General features: G+C 44.9%; 1 protein-coding gene across 1 annotated transcript in view; it reads left to right on the top strand.

The window, feature by feature from the left end:
- LOC109880528 (P2Y purinoceptor 2) overlaps positions 1-5,000 on the top strand; it is a 10,546-nt gene that overhangs the window by 738 nt on the left and 4,808 nt on the right. The gene's annotated exons all lie outside the window — the stretch shown is intronic.

Genomic DNA, 5,000 nt, shown 5'->3' with positions numbered 1-5,000 from the left:
TACAGTAACGTTTGTGTATAATGGGTGTGTAGTATAGATTACAGTAACGTTTGTGTGTAATGGGTGTGTAGTGTAGATTACAGTAAGGTTTGTGTATAATGGGTGTGTAGTATAGATTACAGTAACGTTTGTGTGTAATGGGTGTGTAGTGTAGATTACAGTAAAGTTTGTGTATAATGGGTGTGTAGTATAGATTACAGTAATGTTTGTGCGTAATGGGTGTGTAGTATAGATTACAGTACAGTTTGTGTGTAATGGGCGTGTAGTATAGATTACAGTAATGTGTGTGTATAATGGGTGTGTAGTGTAGATTACAGTAATGTTTGTGTATAATGGGTGTGTAGTGTAGATTACAGTAACGATTGTGTATAATGGGTGTGTAGTGTAGATTACAGTAACGTTTGTGTATAATGGGTGTGTAGTATAGATTACAGTAACGTTTGTGTATAATGGGTGTGTAGTGTAGATTACAGTAACGTTTGTGTATAATGGGTGTGTAGTATAGATTACAGTAACGTTTGTGTATAATGGGTGTGTAGTGTAGATTACAGTAAGGTTTGTGTATAATGGGTGTGTAGTATAGATTATAGTAACGTTTGTGGGTAATGTGTGTGTAGTATAGATTACAGTAAGGTTTGTGTATAATGGGTATGTTGTGTAGATTACAGTAAGGTTTGTGGGTAATGTGTGTGGTGCAACATTTGGGTCATTGTCTATTTGTCAGTTTACTTCCACATAAAAGCCTAAAGAGATTTGTGAGCTTGCCCTGTTCCTGTCGCGGCTAACTTGTGTGTCAGATGTGGAGAATAGTTATGTGTATGTGATATGAAGCAGTGTTTTCCTAGTGGTGGGTTGTGATTGATTCCTTGTGGGCCGCTGCCTACTGTAGGTTGTGATTGATTCCTTGTGGGTCGAAGCCTACTGTAGGTTGTGATTGATTCCTTGTGGGTCGCAGCCTACTGTAGGTTGTGATTGATTCCTTGTGGGTCGAAGCCTACTTTAGGTTGTGATTGATACCTTGTGGGTCGCAGCCTACTGTAGGTTGTGATTGATTCTTTGTGGGTCGCAACCTACTGTAGGTTGTGATTGATTCCTTGTGGGTCGAAGCCTACTGTAGGTTGTGATTGATTCCTTGTGGGTCGAAGCCTACTGTAGGTTGTGATTGATTCCTTGTGGGTCGAAAGCCTACTGTAGGTTGTGATTGATTCCTTGTGGGTCGAAGCCTACTGTAGGTTGTGATTGATTCCTTGTGGGTTTAAAGCCTACTGTAGGTTGTGATTGATTCCTTGTGGATCGAAGCCTACTGTAGGTTGTGATTGATTCCTTGTGGATCGAAGCCTACTGTAGGTTGTGATTGATTCCTTGTGGGTCGAAGCCTACTGTAGGCTGTGGTTGATTCCTTGTGGGTCGCAGCCTACTGTAGGTTGTGATTGATACCTTGTGGGTCGCAGCCTACTGTAGGTTGTGATTGATTCCTTGTGGATCGAAGCCTACTGTAGGTTGTGATTGATTCCTTGTGGGTCGCAGCCTACTGTAGGTTGTGATTGATTCCTTGTGGGTCGAAGCCTACTTTAGGTTGTGATTGATACCTTGTGGGTCGCAGCCTACTGTAGGTTGTGATTGATTCTTTGTGGGTCGCAGCCTACTGTAGGTTGTGATTGATTCCTTGTGGGTCGAAGCCTACTGTAGGCTGTGATTGATTCCTTGTGGGTCGCAGCCTACTGTAGGTTGTGATTGATACCTTGTGGGTCGCAGCCTACTGTAGGTTGTGATTGATTCCTTGTGGGTCGCAGCCTACTGTAGGTTGTGATTGATACCTTGTGGGTCGCATCCTACTGTAGGTTGTGATTGATTCTTTGTGGGTCGCAGCCTACTGTAGGTTGTGATTGATTCTTTGTGGGTCGCAGCCTACTGTAGGTTGTGATTGATTCCTTGTGGGTCGAAGCCTACTGTAGGCTGTGATTGATTCCTTGTGGGTCGCAGCCTACTGTAGGTTGTGATTGATACCTTGTGGGTCGCAGCCTACTGTAGGTTGTGATTGATTCCTTGTGGGTCGCAGCCTACTGTAGGTTGTGATTGATACCTTGTGGGTCGCATCCTACTGTAGGTTGTGATTGATTCTTTGTGGGTCGCAGCCTACTGTAGGTTGTGATTGATTCCTTGTGGGTCGAAGCCTACTGTAGGTTGTGATTGATTCCTTGTGGGTCTAAAGTCTACTGTAGGTTGTGATTGATACCTTGTGGGTCGCAGCCTACTGTAGGTTGTGATTGATTCCTTGTGGGTCGCAGCCTACTGTAGGTTGTGATTGATTCCTTGTGGGTCGAAGCCTACTGTAGGTTGTGATTGATTTCTGATGGGTCTGGCTTGAAACTGGGTCCTGGCTATAACATTAGTTTTATTTACTTGATGTGTTACAATAACTCAAAAAGCTTCAGGTAGGTCCACACGCACACACACACACAGAGGTATGTCTTACTATAGTTGTGAGGACTTTTTGGGACCAACAAATGATTCAAAATCCAAATACAAACCTCAGCCATTCAAGAGCCACTGCTACAGATGTTCTTTAACCCCGGTGAAATTTCACTCATTGGTTTATTATTCATACGGCTCTGTCTGTTGAGCTGTCTGTTGAGCTGTCTGTCTGTTGAGCTGTCTGTCTGTTGAGCTGTCTGTATGTTGAGCTGTCTGTCTGTTGAGCTGTCAGTCTGTTGAGCTGTCTGTCTGTTGAGCTGTCTGTATGTTGAGCTGTCTGTATGTTGAGCTGTCTGTCTGTTGAGCTGTCTGTATGTTGAGCTGTCTGTCTGTTGAGCTGTCTGTCTGTTGAGCTGTCTGTATGTTGAGCTGTCTGTATGTTGAGCTGTCTGTCTGTTGAGCTGTCTGTCTGTTGAGCTGTCTGTAGAGAAAGACAAAGGCAGTATCTACAGCTGAGATCTGCTCAGAGAGGGTTTCCTTTCGTATTGACTCTCGACAAACACATAAATCAACTTGTATTAGTTATAGACGTACAGATAAGTAATATAATATTGTGATTGTTGGTGATATACTAACAAAAGGTTCAGAAAGGGTATCATAGGAAATCATATAATTGTCATAATTGCTAGATTCACATGGATCATTAACCAAACAAAGTGCACATTGAGTTCTAGAATCAGAAGGGGCAACTTGTACTTTCCAGAAGACAGACCGGGCCATCGGTAAACTGTTACATACAGTAGGTAAATGTTGATCATGAGTCCCTCCCTGTCTCCTTGTCTGTGTGTGTGTGCAGGCTGAAGCGTGACAAACATGACTGTCAGTCACACACACTCACACATGAGCATGGAGACACATTGTGGAAAGCATTCTGTGTATCTCTGAGAGGAAGAAGCACTGGGAGAATCTTCGTGAGTAGGCCTAACCAGTAGGCCTAACCAGTAGGCCTAACCAGTAGGCCTAACCAGCTGATAGTGACAGGGCAGACACAAACTCCTCTGGCTGAAGTATTGCATCAGTAATCTATTATGTTGTTGTTAGAGTCTAGTACAGAAGTTGGACATAGTTGCTGAACACAACTGGAGTATTTTCCTTTAAGACTGGAGCAGCTTTTCTAACTGTGAGTAACTAGAACTGGTATTAGCTACTACTGTACTGTGTGGTTGAGAGGGTGCAGGACAGGAGAAGCTCTGATGTGGGCCTTCTGGTATTGCTGTACTGTGTGGTTGAGAGGGTGCAGGACAGGAGAAGCTCTGATGTGGGCCTTCTGGTATTGCTGTACTGTGTGGTTGAGAGGGTGCAGGACAGGAGAAGCTTTGATGTGGGCCTTCTGGTATTACTGTACTGTGTGGTTGAGAGGGTGTAGGGCAGGAGAAGCTCTGATGTGGGCCTTCTGGTATTACTGTACTGTGGGGTTGAGAGGGTGCAGGACAGGAGAAGCTCTGATGTGGGCCTTCTGGTATTGCTGTACTGTGGGGTTGAGAGAGAGAGGCTTGCATGTGTTTTGTAAATTGCACTCCTTCCTAGAGAGAGAGAGAGAGAGAGAGAGAGAGAGAGAGAGAGAGAGAGAGAGAGAGAGAGAGACTGTAGAGAGAGAGAGAGGGAGAGAGAGAGAGAGAGAGAGAGAGACAGAGAGAGGCTTGCATGTGTTTTGTAAATTGCATTCCTTCCTAGAGAGAGAGAAAGAGAGAGAGAGAGAGAGAGACTGTAGAGAGAGAGAGGGAGAGAGAGAGAGGCTTGCATGTGTTTTGTAATTGCACTCATTCCTAGAGGGAGAGACTGTAGAGCGAGAGAGATGGAGAGAGAGAAAGAGAGACTGTAGAGCGAGAGAGATGGAGAGAGAGAGAGAGAGAGACTGTAGAGAGAGAGAGAGGGAGAGAGAGAGGCTTGCATGTGTTTTGTAAATTGCACTCTTCCTAGAGAGAGAGAGAGAGAGAGAGAGAGAGAGAGAGAGAGAGAGACTGTAGAGAGGGAGAGAGAGAGAGAGACAGAGAGAGGCTTGCATGTGTTTTGTAAATTGCACTCCTTCCTAGAGAGAGAGAGAGAGAGAGAGAGAGACTGTAGAGAGAGAGAGGGAGAGAGAGAGAGAGGCTTGCATGTGTTTTGTAAATTGCACTCATTCCTAGAGAGAGAGAGAGAGACTGTAGAGAGAGAGAGAGGGAGAGAGAGAGAGAGAGAGAGAGAGAGAGAGGGTGAGAGAGACAGAGACAGGAGAGAGAGAGAGAGAGAGAGAGAGAGAGAGAGACTGTAGAGAGAGAGAGAGAGGGAGAGAGAGTCTTGTGGAGAAGAGGAAAGAAAGAAAGAGAGAGAGAGAGAGAGAGAGAGAGAGAGAGTAAGACTGGTAGAGCCGAGAGAGAGAGAGAGACTGTAGAGAGAGAGAGAGACTGTAGAGAGAGAGAGAGAGAGAGGGAGAGAAGAGTCCTGTGAGAGATAGAAGAGAAATAGAGAGAGTATAGCGTAGAGAGACTGTAGAGAGAGAGAGATCCGACTGTAGAGAGAGAGAGAGAGACTGTAGAGAGAGAGAG

This window comes from Oncorhynchus kisutch, linkage group LG18 (genome assembly GCF_002021735.2).
Source record: "Oncorhynchus kisutch isolate 150728-3 linkage group LG18, Okis_V2, whole genome shotgun sequence".
NCBI lineage: Eukaryota > Metazoa > Chordata > Actinopteri > Salmoniformes > Salmonidae > Oncorhynchus > Oncorhynchus kisutch.
The sequence above is the reverse complement of the archived record's forward strand: the minus strand, read 5'-3'. Positions and strand labels throughout refer to the sequence as shown.